Source organism: Anolis carolinensis, unplaced genomic scaffold, assembly GCF_035594765.1.
Source record: "Anolis carolinensis isolate JA03-04 unplaced genomic scaffold, rAnoCar3.1.pri scaffold_10, whole genome shotgun sequence".
NCBI lineage: Eukaryota > Metazoa > Chordata > Lepidosauria > Squamata > Dactyloidae > Anolis > Anolis carolinensis.
In genome coordinates this window covers 13,469,726-13,494,326 of record NW_026943821.1, presented here as the reverse complement: position 1 = coordinate 13,494,326, position 24,601 = coordinate 13,469,726, and the positions used below count along the sequence as shown (strand labels likewise).

Sequence of the window (24,601 nt, the reverse complement as noted above, 5' to 3'; positions counted from 1 at the left end):
ATACTGATATTATTTATAGATTGGGTTTTGTGTTCAGTTTCATAAAGAGAAGAGGTTTCTTTTCTCATTTTCCCCCCAGCAGTGCCATTCTTCAATGTGTTTTAGACCTAAAGCAGAAAATCAAAATAGCAACCCGACCCACGCCTAAGCTCTGTTCTAAGAACTTACTGTAATGTAGACAGGAGGAATGATATACTTTTGTAGAATTTGCTATTCAAAGTAAGTGATTGATGAAAAGACAAGGCCACCCCTATCCTGTATTTGAAAACATGATGTTTTCCAGACTTTTAGTGACAGCTTTCCTCATTTACTTGTCTGCCGAGGACACTCTCCTTTTCTGCTGTCAAAAGATACAGTGACGTACTGTGCTGTTTCTGGTATGAAAGAGAAAAGGTCTGTCCACAGTTTTCCACACCCTAGTAAAATAGTAGTATAGTTTGGAATATATGGGGGGCCGGGCTGTGGCGCAGGCTGGTGAGCAGCCTGCTGCAATAAATCACTCTGACCATGAGGTCATGAGTTCGAGGCCAGCCCGTGGCGGAGTGAGCACCCATCAATTAAAAAATAAAAAATAGCCCCTGCTCGTTGCTGACCTAACAACCCGAAAGATAGTTCCATCTATCAAGTAGGAAATAAGGTACCACTTATAAAGTGGGGAGGCAAATTTAACTAATTTACGACATTGGAATGAGGAAGTGCCGTTGCAGTGGATGATGAAGCAGCTGCTCCCCCCTGTGGCCAGAATCGAACATCCCCTCAGGAGAAGGTTAAATTTCCTCTGCATCTGTCTCTGTCTCGGTTCTATGTGTATATGGGCATTGAATGTTTGCCCTATATGTATATAATGTGATCCGCCCTGAGTCCCCTTCGGGGTGAGAAGGGCAGAATATAAATACTGTAAATAAATAAATAATATGCACCCTTCATGACAGTCCCCATGACCATGTCTGTAATAAGAGTCCTTAAAGAGAGATTAGTAGAGATGTTTATCAAGAATTTCTAGGCTCTCCAGCGTGACTGAAGGATATTGACTATTGGGTCACACTGGAGGACCAAGAAATTCCTATAGAATAATTGTTAATCGAATCCGTGACTAATCAAATCTGCAAAAGTAAAAAATGTGAATGTAGAGCAACAATTATGTCTTGCGTTTGGGAAATGCACATAAGATTCCCAAAAGTCAGGAAGCAAAGAGAAGGCTCATGCTTGTTTGCAAGCAGGTGACGCAGTGGCAGACTAGATAGCAGTAAGACTGGATTATTGCATGAACTTTTTTTTTGAAAAGTCTGGATTACAGAAAATTAAATTGAGATTCCATTGTCAGACACACCTCCCTGACAAAGGAATGCCAAAAGTGCGTCACGGAGAAAAAGGATGTGTGTGTCATCATCACTCACCATGGCACTCAGTCATAGCAAAAGAGCTTGGAGCAGGCATTTATAGGGTGCATCTACACTGTTGAATTACACATTTAAACACCACTTTAACTGCTATGGAATCACAGGAGTTGAAGTTCGAAGCAGAAAACCTGGGATCTGATCCTGGGATATAGGGCCTGTCTGTTACTTATTCTTAAGTAATACAGTAGAGTCTCACTTATCCAACATAAATGGGCTAGCAGAACGTTGGATAAGCGGATTTGTTGGATAATAAGGAGGGATTAAGGAAAAGCCTATTAAACATCAAATTAGGTTATGATTTTACAAATTAAGCACCAAAACATCATGTTATACAACAAATTTGACAGAAAAAGTAGTTCAATGTGCAGTAATGCTATGTAGTAATTACTGTATTTACGAATTTAGCACCAATATATCACGATTTATTGAAAACATTGACTACAAAAATGCGTTGGATAATCCAGAACATTGGATAAGCGAGTGTTGGATAAGTGAGACTACTGTAACATTTAAAATGGTGCCAAACTGCATTAATTCTATAGTTTAGTTTCACCTTTGAATCTACAGCTAAAATGGCCTGTGCCCCTCAGATACTTGTATTTGGAGGTTTATTGCCTGGAAGGTTTATATAGTTTACCATGATCACCAGGTACTCATAGATCTTCCATTAACTTGTCTAGTTCCCTTTGGAGGTCATAGAAGATAAAGGCAATTTATCCATTTTCTGGCAGTGAATTCCATAAATCGGCTCTGTGTTGTGTGAATAAGTAATTGATTTTATTGATTCAGAGTGCCGTACCAAAAGATTTCAGCCGGCATTTGGAAACAATAGGCATTAACAAAATTACGATCTGCCAACTGCAAAAGCCCACCTTACTGGGATCTGCGCGCATCATCCGAAAATACATCACACAGTCCTAGACACTTGGGAAGTGTTCGACTTGTGATTTTGTGAAACAAAATCCAGCATATCTATCTTGTTTGCTGTGTCATACATTAAAAATAATAATAACAATATCACTAGACAGTTATTTAATCTGTTCTCCTTAATGGGCTTTCTTTTCCCAGTAAGAACTTGGAGAGCAGGGCATTTCTGGATGGAAGACATAGATCTTATGGATGTGCTCTCCACTCTCCTATAAAATGTTGCCAGGAGTGCTGTAAAATCAACACCTTTTCCAAAAGCGTGCTCCCCAGCATATCTGGTTTTATGTATCTTCAGGAATGGAAAAGATATGAGGTGCATTTTTGGGTCACCTGAAGCTGCAATCCTTTGCACACTGATTTCAAAAAATTCTGCAAGCATTCATTTTATTTACCATTACTTACACTATGTAACACAATTTTTGTTCCTGGATTAGAAATGTCATTTCCTAACTGTTTCTATCATAAAAACATGGGGAAAGTTTATTAAACTGCAGGACACTGAGTCTCATCCAATTCAACATAGTTTATGGCAGCCATAAGAACAAAGTTTCTGGAGTATAACAACAACTTTCACAATTAAAGAGGAATAACACTTTCAAACCAGGAACAGAAATCTTTTCAAATGTTGTTACATAGTGTTATAATACACTGGCATAGTATTTTTGAATGTCTAGAACACTTTGTGTATATTATCTATTTCTACTCATTATAGCCTGCACAATTACAGTTGCATGATCTCAGGACCTGGCCCTGAGTCTCCAGGATAATCTCCATGTGGAGATAATAGTTTGCAAATTCTCTAGTTCTGGGGACCTTTTGGCTAAGAATCTAGTTCTGATTCCACTTGCAGGAACATGAAAACACCATGTGCACATACAGTAGCTATTCAAACAGCAGTTAGCAAGTTTCAGATAGGAAACAATCAGGGTCTGCTAACACCTCCCAACAAAGGATTCCCCCAGGCAGGAAGCAGCCAGGCTTTGAAGCTGCAAGGCCATTCAGTGTTAATCGAGGTGGCCAATTGCAACATCCACACTTGTCTCAAACACGAGAGTTCTTTCTCCCATCCTGAACATTCCACAGATATATAAACCCCACTTGCCTAGTTTCCAACAGACCTCACAACCGCTAAGGACGCCTGCCATAGATGTGGGTGAAACATCAGGAGAGAATGCTTCTGGAACATGGCCATTCAGCCCGAGAAACTCACAGCAACCCAGTAATTCCAGCCGTGAAAGCCTTCAACAACACAAGGTTCAGATGATTTGTTGTTACAACATACAAAGACTCTCTAAAAGGGATATACAGTAGAGTCTCGCTGATCCAACGTAAACGGGCCGGTATAACGTTGGATAAGCGAATATGTTGGATAATAAGGAGAGATTAAGGAAAAGCCTATTAAACATCAAATTAGGTTATGATTTTACAAATTAAGCACCAAAATATCATGTTATACAACAAATTTGACGGAAAAAGTAGTTCAATATACAGTAATGCTATGTAGTAATTACTGTATTTACGAATTTAGCACCAAAATATCACGATGTATTGAAAACATTGACTACAAAAATGTGTTGGATAATCCAGAACGTTGGATAAGCGAGTGTTGGATAAGTGAGACTCTACTGTGTATATATATATATATATATATATATATATATATATATATATATACACAGTAGAGTCTCACTTATCCAACATATATACTGTGTATATATATATATATATATATATATATATATATATATATATACACAGTAGAGTCTCACTTATCCAACGTAAATGGGCCGGCAGAACGTTGGATAAGCAAATATGTTGGATAATAAGGAGAGATTAAGGAAAAGCCTATAAAACATTACATTAGGTTATGATTTTACAAATTAAGCACCAAAACATCATGTTATACAACAAATTTGACAGAAAAAGTAGTTCAATACGCAGTCATGCTATGTAGTAATTACAGTATTTACGAATTTAGCACCAAAATATCATGATGTATTGAAAACATTGACTACAAAAATGCGTTGGATAATCCAGAACGTTGGATAAGCGAGTGTTGGATAAGTGAGACTCTACTGTATAACCTGCTTCTTCCCTCCCAGTTCTTGTGGTGCCAGGGCTTACCCTCTGCTCTGCGTCTAGCTGGCTAGAGGCAAGGTAGGTTAAATGTCCTTTATCCTATCTCTGTAACCAAGAAAAAATAATCTTATCATTTCATCTTGCTCTGGGAACCCTTTAGCTAAGATTTCAGTCTTAATTTCCAAACAGGAAAATAATGTGTGCATTTAAATTACACGCTGTGGCTGGTTTCAGCCTGGAAACCTCAGGACCTGGAGTGAAATCAGGTTGGCAATTCTATGTAAAATGCATTATTCGGCTCCACCCTCCAAAACCTGCAGATATAGGGAAGATGAGAGCAGCTTGCTAAAGGCCACCTGATGAAATTCAAACCTGGTGCTTTCTGGTTTATATGTCAGCCTTTTAGCTAAATCTCATGCGAAACCATCACACACTCATTCTTAAGTAATGGTCCATTTATTTACCAACACGCCCTTCTTTGATGCCGATAAAGAGCAAACTATGGCGCAATGAAGGAATATGTTTAGCTTTCCGCAACGTATAACAGGGAAGGGGGGCACTCATTGTGAGCATGAGAACAGGTGTCTTACAAGTATGCTTAAATATTCTGTTGTCTCTAGCAAGTTGCTAGGAGTCAACAGTGGTTGGCCTTTCCTTGGCTGATTCACAACCGAAGGATCCGTGACATGGCGTTTGGGCTGGGCACCGAAATCTCAGGACAGTGCCAAGAAGGGCTCTCACCTTGCAAACCTTAGTCATGGCACCAACCCCTTAAGCCATAACTGTGGATTTTTGATGAAGCTGACAGATTGGCAAATGATGGATGGGCAAAACTTGGCAGGGACACAGAAAATGTAGAAGTATTTGCAAAAGGCTTTTGGAAGTGAATGAAAAGTGTTTGTCAATGTCAGAGTGGGCAGAACTGGAATTTGGTAAAATGGAGGGTAAGGGAGTTGAATGTAAAACAACTCAAAAAACAGTGTCGATTTTGTGTTGTCGAAGGCTTTCATGGCCGGGATCACAGGGTTGTTGTGTGTTTTCCGGGCTGTATGGCCATGTTCCAGAAGTATTCTCTCCTGACATTTCGCCCACATCTATGGCAGGCATCCTCAGAGGTTGTGATGATGCCTGTCACAGATGTGGGCGAAATGTCAGAAGATAATATTTCTGGAACATGGCCATACAACCCGGAAAACACACAACAACTCAGTGTTGATTTTGAGCAAGAAAACTAGCAAGACAGCCCTCTGCCTCTTTTTTCAGATTTAAGTCCCTGTGCCCATTTAAACATGCATTCTTTCATTTGTTCATCTTCCATTTCCAATACAAGTTTATACATCTTGGTAATTAAATATTTGTAGTCTGTACACATTGCACTTCAAATTCTGCCTTAAAACCATGCCAATTATATCAATTTTAAACCTCTAGTGGCACAGTGGGTCAAAGCACTGAACTGCTGAACTTGTGGACCAAAAGGTCGCAGGTTTGAATCTGGGGAGCGGAGTGAGCACCCACTGTCAGCTCCAGCTTCTGCCAACCTAGCAGTTCAAAAACATGCAAATGTGAGTAGATCAATAGGTACTGCTTCAGCGGGAAAGTTATGGCACTCCATGCAGTCATGCCAGCCACATGACCTTGGAGGTGTCTACGGACAACACCGGCTCTTTGGCTTAAAAATGGAGATGAGCACCAACACCCAGAGTTGGACACGGCTGGACTTAATGTCAGGGGAAACCCTTTACCTTTACCTACACTTACCTGTATCTGTAAAAATATGAATTCTACTTTATCTGCCATGGTTCCATTGGATGGAATTGTGGCTTTTTTAGTTTAGGGAGGAACACTTCAGCTTCAACAAATGATGTATCCCAGTATTCTATAGAAGGGGCCCCTGGTGGCACAGTGTGTTAAAGCGCTGAGCTGCTAAACCTGTGGACCAAAAGGTCCCAGGTTCAAATCCCGGGAGCAGAATGAACGCCCGCTGTTAGCTCCAGCTCCTGCCAACCTAGCAGTTTGAAAACATGCAAATGTGATTAGATCAATAGGTACAGCTCCGGCGGGAAGGTAACTGCACTCCATGCAGTCATGCCAGCCACATGACCCTGGAGGTGTCTACGGAAAACCTTTACCTTTACCTATTCTATAGGATGCACCCATATTGGTCCATTGGAATCATAATGCTATAATCACATAGGGCCATAGCAGTCTGTTCCTATATGAGTCTTTATAGTCACAGAGCAGAGGTAGTGTAGGTAGTGGTTTGAGCGTTGTACCTTCTCTTCCAAGGGAAAAGGGTTTGAATCCCTTCTCAGCTTTGGAATAACATTAGGGTTTTTTGGTTTTTTTTTCGTGTCAGGAGCAACCGGAGTTGCAAGTGAGAGAATTGGCCGTCTGAAAGGACGTTGCCCAGGGGACGCCAGGATATTTTTGATGTTTTTACCATCCTTGTGGGAGGCTTCTCACATGTCCCCGCATGGAGCTGGAGCTGATAGAGGGAGCTCATCCACGCTCTCCTCGGGTGGGATTCGAACCTGGCAGCTTTCAGGTCAGCAACCCAACCTTCAAGTCATGAGGTTTTGATCTCCTAGGCCACCGGAGGCTCCTAACATTAGGTGACTCTTCTTAAAAGGTAAGCAACAATAAATCACCTCTGAATATATCTTGCTAATCAAATCCGACAGTTGGGTTGCCATAAATCAGAGCCGACAACAACAAAGCACCAGACGTGGGAGGAACAGCTCCTCAAACAAATGGACAAAAACCCCTTCTAATGAGAGGCTTTGACAGCCCCTCAAATAGAAGGGTCCTCTGTGAAGAAGTGCATATGGCCCCCCAAGATGAAGGAAGGGAAACGTGCATTTGCTCACATTTGTGGGGTCGGGTCACACAAACACATGGCCATGCCTACCTGCCTCCCACCATTCTTCTCCTTCCCTTAGACAGAGTTTCAGGGAGACAGATAAAGAAGGGAGGACTGGCCTATATCCCAAACCAATTGCCACTGACAATTGCCTCAGGAGCAATAACCGGTCAAGTGTGCAAAACCCAATCCAGAGGACAACCTCCCACAAATCAGTACTTAGCAAAGGATACCAAGGTCTCCATTGTCCGTGTGGGCTGACCAATGCACCTCCCTGCCTCCCTGCTCCAACATAGGAACAAAACCTTCTTCTGCTTTCTCAACTTTCAAATTTTTTTGTCCTGGTTCTACTGTAAGTATTGACATATAGACATATACACTACACCCTGTCTCCAAAGACTTCTGGGCATTTTTTCAACCAGTTAGTAATTAAAAACATCCTTTCAGTTTGAAACATAGCACAAAAATAGCTCTAGAAGAGGACAGAACAGCAGCTTTCCCTTGCCGTTGTGTCACAGTCAGAACAACAACCCAACTTTGGCTCCCACTTTGTGAGGAAGGCATGATATAAACTAAAGCATGATACAAATGAAAGAGACCCATTATATCAGGTAATTGAAGTCACCCATTTAATGGCATCCTAAAATAAAAATATCAAGAAGCTTGCTTATTCCACTGTTTATTTATCGTGTCAGAAGCAAATTGATATAAATACTAGGCTTGCTCAAATAATTCGTTTTCCCCGTTAACCGTTATTAATTCGTTATTTTCGTTTGTTTTGAAGCAATTTTGAAGCATTGGTTGTCACACGTCTGGATATCGCGGTTTCGAATCGCGAGAGGCCGTTTTTCGTTATGTCGTCGTTTTTTTCGTTAGGAAAAAAAAGCTTTTGCAAAGCACCCAAACTCCCACCATCAGGCCCTTCCCTTTTGCCCCTCAGCAAAAGGGGCGTCACAGGCTCAGCCAATGGGAGGGGGCGAGGGGGAAGGAGGCCGAGGAGGAGAAGGAAGACGGAGGGGGGAAATGGCCGCCGCCGCCTCGCCTCAGCAGCTGATAATAATTTATTATTATTACCTCCCAAGGGTGATCTCCCAATAGCCTACCGAGGAAGGACTGGGCCAGGTTTCTGTCTTCGGGAGGGAGGCTCTCGCGTGTCAGCGCCCAGGAAGGCGAGGCCCGCACGTCGGAAAGGAGGCGCGTCCACGTGTCTTTCCTTTCTTCTTCCAGGAGGGAAGGAGGGGGAGAGGGAGGTCCCCCCTTGGTTGCCCTCTTTCCCTCCCGAAGTGGCTCTTGAAAATGGGGCGCTTTTCCCCTTCCCCTCCCGCCCTTCCCGCGACCTTCCCCAAGGTCTCCCCCGAAGAGCCCACCGACCTTTCCTTTCCTTCGGGCGGCGTCCTCTCCTCCTCCTCCTCGGAAGCCTTGCGGGGAGGATGGGGCTGGGAGGGAGGGAGGGAGGGTCGCTTAGGAGGCGGAAGGCGAAGGCGGGCGAGGGGCGCGGGCGGCGCTGCTCATGCCTCCCTCACTGCCTGCCTCTGCTTCTCCCTCTGCCGCCCCCTCCTCCGCTTCCTCCGCCTCCTCCTCGCAAGGCGCATCCAGGCGGGCGGAGGCGGCGGATCGAGACCCCTTCCCCTCTGCTTCGTCCTCCTCCGGCGGCTGTCCTCCCTTCGCTCGCTCGCCCTTCCCTGCCTGCCAGGCCTGATACTCAGAGGTTTTGACGTCTGTGCGAAGCTAGGCAAGTGGGGTTTATATATCTGTGGAAGGTCCAGGGTGGGAGAAAGAACTCTTGTCTGTGGGAGGCAAGTGTGAATGTTGCAATTGGTCACCTTGATTAGCATTGAATAGCCTTGCAGCTTCAAAGCCTGGCTGCTTCCTACCTGGGGGAATCCTTTGTTGGGAGGTATTAGCTGGCCCTGATTGTTTCCTGTCTGGAATTCCCATTTTCTGGGTGTTTCTGGGAAGGTAATGGCACTCCATGTAGTCATGCCGGCCACATGACCTTGGAGGTGTCTATGGACAACACTGGCTCTTGGGCTTAGAAATGGAGATGAGCACCAACCCCCAGAGTCAGACATGACTGAACTTAACGTCAAGGGATACCTTTACCTTTACCTATACACACACACACATTATGCAGGGACTATATATTATATATATACACAGACAGTATATATCACACACACACCAATTTAACAAAGTTTCAGCCACAAAAACAAAGTTTCTGAAGTAGAACAATGACTTTCACAGTAAAGACAACCCAATTTAACAGGAAATAAGACTTTCAAACCAGGAACAGATTTCTGCAATTATTAAAAAATGGTTTATTATAAAAGCTATGAAAATTCGCCAAAAATCAGAGGATAAGGGAAACGTTCCAAATTTTGGTGAGCTATCAGTTTTAAATGTGTTCTACCACTGTACCAAGTTGGAAGAAGATCACTCAAAAAATGAGGGTGGGAGGGTCCTGTAAAGTCCTCTCCCTCTGTGCTGTTTTTGGGAATTGCGCATGCGCGTCCGCCATTAACGAATTAATTTAGAAAATAACGAATTTTCGTTAATTTCGAAAATTTTTGGGGGCCAAATTCGTAAATAGCAACAAAAACGAAAAACTGCCCCCTCTAGTTTTGAAACGAGTTTAGAATCAAATTTTTCATGGATCGATCAAGCCTAATAAATACAGTTAAAATGTATTTAAAAACCACACAAACAAAGTTAAAAATTTGGCATTGTACTAGATTTCCTTTAACTAGAAGCTGGCCACTTGGAGTGCCTCTGGTGTCGCTGTGAGAAGGTCCTCCATTGTGCATGTGGCAGGGCTCAGACTGCATTGTAGTAGGGGGTCTGTGGTTTGCTCTTCTCCACACTTGCATGTCGTGGATTCCACTTCTTAAGATTGGCTCTGCATCTCATGGTGCCAGAGTGCAGTCTGTTCAGCGCCTTCCAAGTCTCCCAATCTTCTGTTTGCCCAGGAGGGAGTTTCTCATCTGGTATCAGCCATGAATTGAGTTTCCAATTTTTAGCCTGCCAGTTTTGGACTCTCGCTTGCTGAGGTGTTCCTGTGAGTATCCCTGTAGATCTTAGGAAGCTATTTCCACTATAAATCTGCCACTAACTAGAGCAATGCTTCCTGTCAAAGTGGTACTTATTGATCTACTCACATTTACATGTTTTTGAACTGCTAGGTTGGCAGAAGCTGGAACTAACAGCAGGCGCTCACCTCACTCCCCAGATTCAAACTGCCGACGTTTTGGTCAGCAAGTTCAGCAGCTCATCGGTTTAATCCGCTGCACCACCGGGGGCTCATGTTGGCTAGGAAGGGCATGAACGTTAGCTCCTGGGACTTCTAAAATTCTATCAAAAGGAGAATTTGGACAAATTTTACAAATGCCGTACTCCAAGCTCCCTACTACTCAACCTTGTGGCATCTTGATCTATCCGATAATAGTTCTTCTCATTCCCTCCCAGGGATCCTGGGAGCTGTAGTAAACACATCTCTGGCTACTAGGCTGGCAGGATGTATAAAGTTGGATTCCAGTGGGTGTTGTTCCTAAAAGCAGATATGCCAAGACACCTAAGACTCGCTTTCACCAGGGCAAGATTCAAACAAAGGGAGTCCATGGAGAGATATGGCAGATTCAACCACATCCCACATGAAGAAAGATTATGTATCTGTGGCACCCCTGAAATCGAAAATTTGAACCACGCTTTGCATACTTGTAACTTATACGAAAAAGAAAGGAAACAATACTTACGGCCTTTTATTTGTAATAAAACAAGCTGGGACATAGCGGCCAAAACTACATTTTAATTGGCCGGTTATAACCCCATTCTGACAACAAAAGTGGCCCTGTATTTGTTTAAAGCTGCTAAAAGGAGATCGGAGTACATAGATCAGATTGGAGTGCAGTGTAGAGGAGATGAGGAGTTGATGCAAACATCGATGGCTAAGCTACATTGGCACCAAGCTGGCAAATACCTGTATATCTGTATTTTATTTTAAGTGAACTAGATGTTTGTTGTATGTTGTGTTTGTATTGTCTGTGCTTGATAAGGCCAACTGGCTAATCAATAAATTGTTGTGTAAGCTTGTGTATAAAGTTGGAGAGAAGGAATGACTAATGTATCATTTTGACTTAAGAAATGAGTGCCTTCTGGTAAGCTGAACAGGATTCTCACCTTGGCTGATTTTGACCAGACGGCCTAATTTTTGAATGGCAGATACCCAATTATTTAATTTTGTAAGAACCTGGTCATTAAAAGGACTTTAAATGCTATCTTCCTGAGCCTGAAGGAAAGTGCCTAATGCAAAGGGGGAGCCTTGGGACAGCAGCATCCGCAACAAAGATAACAGAGAAAGCGTGGGCAGCTACACTCCGGGATTGGGGCTGGTGCTTTCTGCTCTTTCGCTATCAGACAGACGGGACTCACCCATTTCAGGGAAAAGCCCTTTGAACTGGAAGTTGCAGACAGCCCAAGCGTGGGGGGAATTTGCCCTTTGCTGACCCTTAGGCGGGGATGTGGCGTGGGGATTGGGAAGCAATCTCACTTTTGCAGGCCGACTTCTGACTAATCCCAGCAGCATCTGGACAGAAATTCCATGTGTCAAAACCCGAGGCTGGGTGACACAACCCAGAGTTGGGCCAGACCTTTGGGAAGGCAATTGGGAAGAAAGCCTAAGCACAAGAGTCTTTTTTTAAAATAGTTTTTATTGATTTTCCAGAAATTTAGGGAATTACATTACAAAAATTGTGAGGAGGGGAAAGGAGAAAAAAAGGAAAAAGAAGAAAAAATAAAATAAAAACATAAAAATAAAAATAATTATTACACACAGCCAGCAGACAGCAAAAAAAAAGGGGGGGGAGCCAAAAAACAAAAAGCACACCAATAACTTCCGATCAATTCCACAGGGGCAGTAATTCATTTACAATATGCTATAAATTTTCTCTGCTCATATCCCCGCACATTCTTGATCCGACGCATGTCTATCTTTGCTCTGACCAACTATTCAAAATTAATCTGATGTTTCCCTTGTAAATTTTTTTTTACTGGTGACCAGTCCGTCCTTTGTTTTTTGGTATAATCTTGCAGTAAAAAGGTCATAGTATCCATGTCCATGTATTCCCTTAATTTGGTGATCCATGTATCTTCCGATGGGATATCTTTCGAATGCCATCTTTGAGCTATTAAAGCTCGAGCAGCTGCTGTTATGTGAAAGAATAATATATCTTCATTTCTTTCTAAGTGAAAGTCGGTAATATTTAACAAATAATATTCAGGTTTAAAATCAAAATTCTTATCTAAGATTCCTTTTGCATAATTATGTATCATTTTCCAGAAACCTTTGACTTCTTTACATTCCCACCATACATGTAAAAAAGTCCCTGTTTTATTATTGCATTTCCAACATTCTTTTTTATGGTTTTTGTAAAATTTAGATAATTTCTGGGGGGTTAGGTACCATCAGAAAAACATTTTGTACTAATTCTCCTTTAATTTGAGTGAACTAGAATATTTCAATTTAGTTAAGAGTCTTAAAAAGTAAGCAATTTCAAACCAAGAGAATTGCTAGGCTCCTCTGTGTGTATGTGTGTGAAGTGGGGTTGGTAGTTCCAGCATGATATTGTTCATTTCCATGTAGTTTGTGGAAAAAAGAAACCCCTAAGAAAAAAAATGTACATGACACTACAAGCACATTTACAAGCAGACGTAAAACCAGCCTTGACTCAACCATGACTGGCATTTCACCACACATGTGATTTTATGTATTTGTACTTATTATCCTTCAGAATGAACGTTGCCATCTGGAAAAGTTATGTGCGTGGACCACAACATCGAGAATCTGGTGAGATTTTAGGGAAGTTGAGATCCCAAAAGGCAACTTTTCCCAGCTGAGGAATATTTTCTCACACTGCCAGCTGAGATATGTGGTTTGAATTCTTCTTCCCCTTTAGTGGGATCCTCAAATGAACTAATGATCATATGGAAGACCCAGCCTGCTTTTCTCTTATTGGTCAGTGCAAAGTGAGTCATGGAGAAAATAATATATGAAAATATTATAATATAGTAATTCTATACCTTCCAATTGCCCAAGTTTTTAAAAATAATTTTTACTAAGATTTTTAATGATACAAATATAAAAGGGTAATGAAATTTCAGCCTAGGACAAAACAACAAAACTACACATCCCAGAAACACTAAACTTGGCAGCACAACCCCTCATCCATGCCTCTACGTTCATACAACAAAAAGAAAAGAAAAATAAAGTTCTAATTAGAGGGAGAGGAATAATTGTTTTTATCCAATTGCTGCCAGTTAGAAGGCTAAGCTCCGCCCATTTGGTCTCCTAGCAACCCACTCAGCCCAGCAGACAGGCAGAGTTAGGCCTCACTTAGGCCTCTTCCACACTGCCTATAAGATACAGATTATCTGATTTTAACTGGATTATATGGCAGTGTAGACTCAAGGCCCTTCCACACAGCTATATTACCCATTTATAATGGACTTAATGTCTGGGGGAAACCTTTCCCTTTACCTTAACTACCACCAATTCCTCAATACTTTATTTCCCATACCACCATACTTCGCCACAGCAACGCGTGGCCGGGCACAGATTGTGATACACATAAAATGAAATGTTAGGAATATAAGGAAAAAGGGAAGGGGATACTATGGACATGGAAAAGGGAATCAAGTTGGGGGTTAGGATAGAAGTTTAGGGTCGAAAAAAGAGGAAATGGGGTGGGGAACGTGGGGGGTAGTTTGTTGGCTTTAAATCCTCTTCGTCGTGATTGTAAGTCTATAATTCTCATCCATTTCTTCTTATTCTCATCCTCTCTCTTTTCAGATACCAAAGGGTATGTACCCTTATTGGTACATATTCACCGTAATATCTCCATTTTTAAAAAATAATTTTTATTAGGGATTTTCTGATATACATCAATAGGTAAAAACAATGTTTGGGACGAGTCTTGGAAAGAGGGGAGGGAAATAGGGGATGGGAAAAAGGGGAGGGGAATGGGATGAAAAAATAGGACAGGCAATTATATTAGGGGAATGCGAGACCATATGGAATAAAAATTTAAAATATACTTACGCATATGACATGAAAGAATAATGGCTCAAAATGATACTCCAGTGGTATATCACCCCACAGAAAATTGCAAAATTCTCCAAAAACTCAAATTACAATTGTTGGAAATATGGCAAAAGTGAAGGAACTTTCCACCATATATGGTGGTCTTGTGAGAAAGTGAAATCCTTCTGGAAGGAAATTTACAAAATATGTGAAAAAATTAGTAAAAGTAAAAATTCCACTACACCCAAAATATCTTCCTTTTTTGTTGTTTCATATATCTAGTTAACAAGGTCCAGTCCATGACTTTCTATTGTGATAGTTGATGTGTAAGTTTATGCATACTCATAATTTCCACTATTTTCGTCAACCATTCCTTTAATGTGGGGATTTCATTTACTCTCCAGTGTCTCGCAAACATTATTCTGGCTGCTGTGACCAAATAATTAAATAAAATGTCTTTGTTTCTCTCTAATTTAATGTCTACCATGCCCAATAAAAAATATTCTGATTTCATCTGAAATTTCATTTGTAATATCTTCTGAATAGCACCAAGTGCTTCTTTCCAAAAACTATTTGCATTTTTGCAACTCCACCACATGTGGAAAAAGGTACCTCTCTCTGTTTCACATTTCTAACATTTTGCATTCATGTTTTTGTAGCATTTTGCTAATTTGTCTGGGGTGGTATACCACTAGTACATCATTTTATACAGTTTTCTTTAATATCAAAAGAATAAGTATATTTTAATTTAATATTCCAGGTCTTCTCCCATTCCTCCATTCCAATAGCCCAGGTTTAACAAGTGCAATCCTGATTAGTCCTCTGTCATGTCGTTCCAATTTTACAGATGTTTTTAAAATGTCCCAATTCCCTCTTCTTCTCACTTTCCCCCTTTGCCCTTGCTTTACTTCCATTAGTGCAAACTGAGTTCAAGATGCAGAAGTAGTTTCTACTCAATTAACTCAACAACAGAGAGAGGAGAGGGCAGAATTTGCTCTTCCTAGTTGGCTCAGGCAAAAGCAAACTTCTGCAAGTTCCTGTTAACCTGTGCGCTCTTCTTCATCAATAGCTTTTTCCATCTTAACCAGACTCTGATGTTGCTTGACCTTGTGTGTCCCTGTCTGCATCTGTGAAATGCTGGAGGGTATTAAATTTGTGAGATTTTCTGCCGCCCTCCACACCCTGTACGCATATTCCTACCACCAAGGAGAACTATTCCGGAGGGCTGATTTTCCAGTCTTGCTGCCGTGCAAACTCCATCAACTATTTCAATTCTGGTTCCCCACCCCACGTCTTCTATTCCACCCAGTCCCTGGGTTTGCATTCCAGGTTTCTTCTGTGCATATGTGTGAATGCCTGTTCAGACATCTTGGAGGAAAGGGTGTGATGATAAAAAAAAAACCCTTCCTCCTCCTCTTTCTTCTTATCCTGCCTTTTCCCTGAATCGGAACTCTAGATGATTTAAGAACAACACAGCTGAATACACACAAATAGTGAACATGAAAACAGAATTAAGATGTTCCCAATGCATTAACTTAAGCATTAAAAGATATGCTTAAAAGATGAAAAGCAATTGGAAACAATTTAGTTTCAAACAATGCAACACCATCTTTTAAAAATATTATGTGCCCAGAAGTCCTACTACACAACCAACTTGCCCGCCAGACACTTCACTCACCAAGCTGGTCCTGGAGAATAGGGAATCCTAACATTTTGTTAATGAGATGGTATTTTCCTATCTGGAAACATTAATCTTTCAAACTATCTGTATATCTAGATAGCATATTAAGAGCTTTCAGTGCCTACCTTTTTAGCCACTTGATAATGTCCCAGATGTTCCATTGTGAGCAAGATGGCAACCAGGGCAAAATCATGGCCTTTTCATACACAGCAAAACTTCTTTCACTTCTTTCACTCTCTAGTCAGTCCTCCCCTTCTGCTCCATTTCAACAATCAGACTGGCTGCTGAATCTTTCTTTAATGATGGCCATGGGACAATATCTTTCCCTGCACTAGAAGGCAACAGGACAATAGGCTTGTGCACAAATTTGGATTGGTTTGTTCCCTTCAGCCAATCCGTCTTGTTTGGGTGGCTGTACTGGAACGGGCTCAGCCGCCATGGTTTTTTTGGCCCAAAACGGCCCACATGGTTGCCGGGTGCAGCTTCTTCCCTTCTTCAAGAGCACGCGCCACATGATTCCTTAACCCCGTTCCTCAAACCCAGACTCCCTTGAAAGGAAGAAAGAAAAGGAGCCTAGGAAGGGTGCTTCCTTAACCTTCCTGCTTCTTGCAGGAGGTTGGACTGGATGGCCCATGAAGTCTCTTCCAATTGCTGGAAGAAACGTTAACAACCTTAGGTATGCAGATGATACCACTCTGATGGCTGAAAGTGAGGAGGAGCTGAGGAGCCTTATAACCAAGGTGAAAGAAGAAAGTGCAAAAGCCAGACTGCAGTTAAACATCAAGAAAACCAAGATTATGGCAACCACATCTATTGATAACTGGCAAATAGAGGGAGAAAGCGTGGAGGCAGTTACTGCAGCCAGGAAATCAGAAGAAGTTTACTTCTTGGGAGAAGAGCAATGGCCAACCTCGACAAAATAGTGAAAAGCAGAGACATCACACTGGCAATGAAGTTCCGCATAGTGAAAGCAATGGTATTCCCCATAGTGACCTATGGATGTGAGAGGTGGACCATAAGGAAGGCTGAGCAAAGGAAGATAGACGCTTTTGAACTTTGGTGCTGGAGGAAAATCCTGAAAGTGCCTTGTACCGCAAGAAGATCCAACCAGTCCATCCTCCAGGAAATAATGCCCGACTGCTCACTGGAGGGAAGGATATTAGAGGCAAAGTTGAAATATTTTGGCCACATCATGAGGAGACAGGAAAGCTTGGAAAAGATCATGATACTGGGGAAAATGGAAGGAAAAAGGAAGAGAGACTGACCAAGGGCAAGATGGATGGATGGTATCCTTGAAGTGACTGGCATGAACTTGAAGGAACTGGGGGCGACGACGAATGACAGGGAGCTCTGGCGTAGACTGGTCCATGAGGTCATGAAGAGTCAGAAACGACTGAAGAAGATGATTCTAGTTCTTCAAACTCAGACTCTATTGAAAGGAAGATAGGAAAGGGTCCAAGGAGGGGTGCTTCCTTAACCCCGTTGGGTAAACCCAGGCTCCCTTGAAAGGAAGAAATAAAAGGAGTCCAGGAACAGAGAGGGAAGCTTCGTAGGTTCCCCATTCCCACCAATGGGACAAATCTTTCTGGATCTTTCGGATGCCCAGACAAAAACAGATTTTGCCACTAGCCGATTTTCAGGAGGCTCCCAAAAATGGATCTGGGTACCCAACAAAATTCAGATACCAAAAACGGATCACCCTCCAGCCAAATTGCACAAGCCTATAGGACAGCTTGATACTATATAACAGGCACACACAACTTTCTTTACCTTGGTGCCTTCTCCCAGAATCTGCCACCTTGGCTTAAACCATATGTTAGTGATAGTGTTTGCTGGGACTCTTAATCACTAGAACTGTCCAAGGATACTGGTATCAACAGAGATTTCTGTTGATGCCAGGCAAAAAAAAAAAAAAAACTGGGTGATGATGATGCAGAAGTTTTTAAATCAGGTGGATTTGGACCAAGCACATCATGTTACCAACCACTCGTAAATTGGAAGTTGGGGAATGAAATAATGTGAACAGAAAAACATAATTGTCCTGTTTTGGTGTGCAATGTTCACTCCTTTAAAAGCGCCAGTCAACCAGAAGGCACTTGAAATCAGGGTACCTAAAGGAAGCTCACAAAATTTATCTGCAACATTTCAGAGAAAACTGATCAGGTTGTGTAACTGGATGCATTACATTTGGAAAGCATTTTAAGAAGCTTTGTTACTTGCTTCCATGTGGGAGAAACTAAAAAAGGGGGATCTATTTCATCATTAGAAAAATCACTGTACATTTTATGATAGTAGAAATAACTGACAGCTCGCCACCTATTTCTGTTTCGACTTGGAACAAAATATATGGATGAAGTTTATGTATGATTCATTCTCAGATATATATAAATAGATAAGCAAGTATATATAGGCAGGTAAGTGGATAAATAGATAGATTTGCCACCACATGGTGATGTTTATATGTAAGCTATTTATACGCGATGCCATTTACCCATTATTTTTAAAACAGAGTACGTTTGAGTAGAAACAAAAGCAGCAAATAAAGCACTTCAACAGAAAACACAGTAAGACGTAGAATACATTTGAAAGGCCATCAATTAAGCCAGAGAAGGCTCAAGTGTATTTAGAGAGCTCTCTCCATTGTTTGGGGTTAGAAGCAGAGGACAACCCCAGCAAAAATAATGGGCGTGCAAAAAATACCCGAGAGGACATTTTTATCAAATCTGTCAATATTCAAATGCACAGAAGTCAAAACCATAAAATGCAGAGGTCAATCTATATTTGTAATTTTGAACCTGTTACATTGTGCTTTAATCTATTTTTTTCATTCTGTCTGTGAATGAGAGAGAGAAATGGCCCAAGTTTTAATTAGTTAATCAATTAAATTGACACTGGGTACAAAACAAGACTTTTTAAACCAGAGACAGGGAAAACCCCATTCCTAGCCATCAATTAATGTCGGCAGGGGATGATGGCAGCTGCAGTCAAAACACATCTGGAGAGTCACTGGCTATTTTCCTTTAAATGATTGCTCACATGTTATGGGAGTGATTTTAAAAAAGAAATATTACCTCCTTTGTGAAATCACATCTAATTGTTTCTGTGAAACTTTATATGGGGAAAGCCAATTGAAAAAAAAGAAAAGAAATAAGCTGCCCATCAACTGGGCATCAAAAGGGTTTCAGTCACTGGACAAAAGGTACAGTTCTCTGGATGTCTGTTCAGAAGTTCAACTCTTTGAGTTCAATGGATTAACTCCCAAATCTGGACTGTAGGCGAACTGCTGCCAATTTTTAGGTTTATCTATTGTTTTCCTACCAAGTCCTTGGGAAATCCAGGAATCTATATCTTTTAAATGTGGAAGTAATAGAAAAGGGTGGTATAGTGGTTAGTGTTGGAGCCCCTGGTGGCGCAGCGGATTGAACTGCTGACTGAAAGGGTGGGGGATTGAATTTGGGGAGCAGGGTGAGCTCCCACTGTTAGCCCCAGCTTCTGCCAACCTAGCAGTTCGAAAATATGCAACTATGAGTAGATCAATAGGTACCACTCCAGCGGGAAGATAATGGCGCTCCATGGATTCATGCTGGCCACATGACCTTGGAGGCGTCTACGGACAACACCGGCTCTTCAGCTTAGAAATGGAGATGAGCACCAACCCCCAGAGTCAGACATGACTGGACTTAACCTCAGGGGAAAACCTTTACCTACACAAGTATAGTGACTCACGTCTTTCGTTCCCTATGGCCAGCATTCCCGTGTCTAGTTATGCCAGTATAAACCTATTGTTCTTTTATCTTACTTTTCCCTTTGGGTCAAACAGATTGTGGAGGTTTTTGAATCAATGCAAAAAGCCTCCCATGCCTTTTCATGCCAGAGAAAAGTAGAATGTTATGTCAGGAGGCAGATTACTCCTTTGCACTCGTCTTATTTCAAAGGGAACTAAATGGAGCTTACTTCCATGTGTATCCTGTAAATGGTAAGAAAGAGAAAACACTCTGGAAAGGAGTGGCAGCTCCTCCGCATGCTTATCCCAGGGCTGGATTTCCCTACTTGCAATTTACTTCCAAAGTCTGGCCTTCGTTGCGACAGACAAATCTCCGGCCAGAAGGAATAATCCTCTTTCTTCTGATAAAAGTCCTTTCCCAAAACTTGAGCAAGGCTTCTGTTTGGAAACTCTCAAGAGGTTTTTCTGTACAATGTTGGGATTTCCACTCACACCCACTTTTGGCTGATGGTGCAGTGCTTCCTTCTGAGCAAACGTAGATCTCGAGGAAACAGTCAGAAAAGGCCAACTGGGGTAGGATCCAATGGGCCAAATCCTTGGCCCCTTCTTCCGTGGTGCTTTTTCAGATTTTGCAAAGTTGTGAAAATCAAGTTGAAGAAGGGAGTAAATATATACTCAGTTCCCATGATTCCTTAGCCATGGCATTTAAAATCACTTTGAGTCTCCTCCAGGAGAGATAAATAAAGTGAGATATAAATACAGTAGAGTCTCACTTATCCAAGCCTCGCTCATCCAAGCTTCTGGATAATCCAAGCCATTTTTGTAGTCAATGTTTTCAATATATCATGATATTTTGGTGCTAAATTCGTAAATACAGTAATTACAACATAACATTACTGCGTATTGAACTACTTTTTCTGTCAAATTTGTTGTATAACATGATGTTTAGGTGCTTAATTTGTAAAATCATAACCTAATTTGATGTTTAATAGACTTCTCCTTAACCCTTCCTTATTATCCAAGATATTTGCTTATTCAAGCTTCTGCCGGCCCGTTTAGCTTGGATAAGGGAGACTCTACTGTAAATATACTAATAATTTTTTTATTTATTTACAGTATTTATATTCCGCCCTTCTCACCCTGAAGGGGACTCAGGACGGATCACAGAGCATATATATATGGCAAATGTTTAGTGTCATTTATACATGGACAAGATAGACCATTGTACATAGAATATATAGTGTATATAGGCTTTTCCCATCTTTGGCATCTCAGAGGCTTGTGCTCGATTTCAGCCATTGGGGGGGGGGGGGGGGAGAGAGAGATGCTGTCACTCCATCTCCCTGCCAAAAAGATTTTTATTCATAAACTTCCTCCTTTTTTGGTTGGATCACTGGCATTTTCTGGCAGACTAGGATGCGGAACAATGTCTTCAAACTACAGGAAAGGAAATTCCACCTGAACATTAGGAAGAACTTCCTGACTGTGAGAGCTGTTCGGCAGTGGAACTCTCTGTGGTGGAGGCTCTTTGGAGGCTTTTAAGCAGAGGCTGGATGGCCATCTGTCGGGGGTGCTTTGAACGTGATTTCCTGCTACTTGGCAGGGGGTTGGACTGGATGGCCCATGGGGTCTCTTCCAACTCTACTGTTCTATGATTCTATGATTCTATGATTCATTTTTCCTTTATGGGTGCTTTAAAATATCTCCCCTGCTTTTAAGCGGTACCTATTTATCTACTCACATTTTTTGCTTGGTTGACAGAAACAGGGCTAAAGGCCAGGATCTCACCCTGACCAGGGCTTCGAACTGTGGATTGACAAGATTTGCTGCAGCTGGTGGTTTAACCTGCTGTGCTAATAAGTGGCGTCAAACTGCATTAATACTACAGTGCAAATGCACCCTCAGACCCAAATGCAGTGTGGTTTAGTGGTGAGTGTGGTTGACTGGTGCTTGGTTCTGAGACTGGCAAATTATTTATTATTGTTGTTATTATTATCATGTTTATTATGTTTATTTATATCCCACTTTTTCTCTCCATAAGGAGCAACAGACCCTGGTATGGTCTTACAAACCTTCTTCCTTAAAAGCCTTTAGCCTGAAAAAAAATCAATGATAAGTCTGTCTTGGATGCATCTGCACTGCAGACTCAATACAGTTTGTTATCACGTTCACTGCCATGACTTAATACTATGGAATCATTGGAGTTGCAGCTTAACAACCTTTAGCCTTCTCAGCCAATGCGGGGTGGTGCTATGATTACAAATCAAATGATTCCATAAGTACATTAATTCTGCAGTGTAAATCCAGCCCAAGTGTAGTATGTTTTGTTTTAAAACAAAACTCCTTTCACTTTGGGACACTTTGCTTCCCAACGTTTTCCAAAGGCACCATGCACCTTGTCAGGGGCCTCTTCTGAGCATCAGAAAGTTGGGTTGCTGTGAGTTTTCCGGGCTGAATGGCCATGTTCCAGAAGCATTCTCTCCTGACGTTCCACCCACGTCTATGGCAGGCATCCTCAGAGGTTGTGAGGTCTGATGGAAACTAGGCAAGTGGGGTTTCTATATCTGTGGAATGTCCAAGGTGGGAGGAAGAACTCTTGTCTGCTTGAGGCAAGTGTGAATGTTGCAATTGACCAGCTTGATTAGCATTGAATAGCCTGGCAGCTTCAAAGCCTGGCTGCTTCCTGCCCGGGGCAATCTTTCATTGGGAGGTGTTAACTGCCCCTGATTGTTTCTTGTCTGGAATTTTCATCTTATGAGTGTTGTTCTTTATTTACTGTCCTGACTTTAGAGCTTTATTGTTTGGACCACTCTAACAACCACCATGTCAGACTACACAGAGAAGCCACTGAAATCCACAAGCATGTGGACAATTCCAACAGAAAGGAGGAAACCATCAAAACGAACAAAAAATCTGTCTACCAGTATTAAAAAAAACTCCAAAATCAGGAAAGTAAATAAAGAACAACACTCAGAAAACAGGGGAATTTCAGACATGAATCAATCAGACCGTCTTTCAGACCCAGTCTTTTAGACTCGAACATGCCATCTGTATTTTATAAATGTTTTTATGATTGTCTGATGTAATTTGATAACTTTTTAATTGATTCACAATGTATTGTACGATTTTATATATGTGTTTTATCGTAAGCCGCCCTGAGTCCCCTATTGGGTGAGAAGGGCGGGATATAAATATTGTAATAAATAAATAAATCAGGGACAGTTAACACCTCCCAACAAAGGATTCCCCCAGGCAGGAAACAGCCAGGCATTGAATCTGACATCCCTGGCCATCAATTTGACAGGCTATTCAATGCTCAAGCTGATTAATTGCAACATTCATACTTGCCTCGGACAGAGAAGAGTGCTTTCCCCCACCCTGGACTTTCCACAGAGATATTAACCCCACTTGTCTAGTTTCCAACAGACCTCACAACCTCTGAGGATGGCTGCCATAGATGTGGGCGAAGCGTCAGGAGAGAATGCTTCTGGAACATGACCATACAGCCCGGGAAACTCACAGCAAGCCAGTGATTCCGGCCATGAAAGCCTTCGACAACACGTCAGAAAGTTGCTTCTTGTTTCAAAGAAAAGGGGGAAGTGAATGAGAGAGAAAAATCAGACAGAGAAATTAAACTGGAAGCAAATAAGCCAAAGGCGCGAGGAGATTGTTTTGTGTTTTAATTTTTTTTTTCAAGGAGGGGGCGGTTGGTTGGTTGTTTGGGGGAAGAAGTGCCAGCTTGTCCCCGTCTTGCCTGTCCGAAGGGAGCTCCCCGTGACATCAGATGGGGCTCAGCCCCTATTGACGCAGCCGAGGGTCCGCCCCGTCCCTCCCCGGCATTCAAAAACCTTCCCCGCCAGAGATGAAAGAGAGACCAGACCCTCCTCGAAAGCCTTCGCAGATCCTGCTCCGAAGCCGCAGGTGAGCCAAAAGCCGGGGGGAGGCCAGGCTGGGGGTCCAGAAGCCCCCCAACATCGCCTGGGAGAGGCAGACACGCGGCCCCGCTCAGCAGGGAAGGAGGGGCTCGCCTGGAAAGCCAGGGTCCATTCCTTCACAGAATGAGTTGCCTCCTCTGCCAGGAAGGGTCATTGATGGAATCAGTGGGCTCCTGAGCATACGCAGAGTGCTTTCCCCACTACCTTACCATTGGACATTTGTTAACAGATGGAGTGGATTGCTTTCTCTGCCAGGGACTCTCAGAGTGATTGATAATCGGTATTCTCCTGAGCTTTACCTCATTTTGCTATTTGATTTATTAATTTGATGGAATTACTTTTCCTGCCAGGGACTCTCAGGACTATTGATCCATCAGTGTGCTCCTGAGCATACACAGAGTGCTTTCCCCCACTTTGCCATTTGATTTATTAACTTGATGAAATTACTTTTCCTGCCAGGGACTCTCAGGATTATTGATTCATCGGTGTGCTCCTGAGCATACACAGAGTGCTTTCCCCCACTTTGCCATTTGATTCATTAATTTGAAGGATTTACTTTTCCTGCCAGGGACTCTCAGGACTATTTATCCATCAGTGTGCTCCTGAGCATACACAGAGTGCTTCCCCCCACTCGCAATTGGGTATTTAATTTGTCTTCTCCTGAGTATACATAGAGTGCTTTTCCTCATCTTTGCTATTTGGCATTTCATTTGTTAACTGGTGGAGGTGCTTTTTCCTGCCAGGAACTCTCAGGATCATTGATAATAATCAACATGCTCCTGAGCATATACAGAGTGCTTTTTCCCATCTTGCTATTTGGCATTTCATTTGTTAACTGATCAAGTTGCTTTTCATGCTAGGAAAAAGTCAGGATCATTAGCAAAAACCAGTTGTAATTAGTGATAAACAGTGTGCTCCTGTAC

The 24,601-nt window shown here is 42.1% G+C and overlaps 1 protein-coding gene across 3 annotated transcripts in view; it reads left to right on the top strand.

Moving 5' to 3' along the window:
* The window catches only part of has1 (hyaluronan synthase 1), a 47,221-nt gene that overhangs the window by 6,540 nt on the left and 16,080 nt on the right, over window positions 1–24,601 (top strand). The window contains exon 1 of one of the 3 annotated variants that reach the window (XM_008121787.3): window positions 23,561–23,664. The exons of the other annotated variants lie outside the window; for them this stretch is intronic. The gene's annotated coding sequence lies outside the window, so the exon portion shown is untranslated. Of the gene's footprint in view, window positions 1–23,560; window positions 23,665–24,601 lie in introns of those variants that run through there. 3 annotated transcript variants of the gene reach the window in all.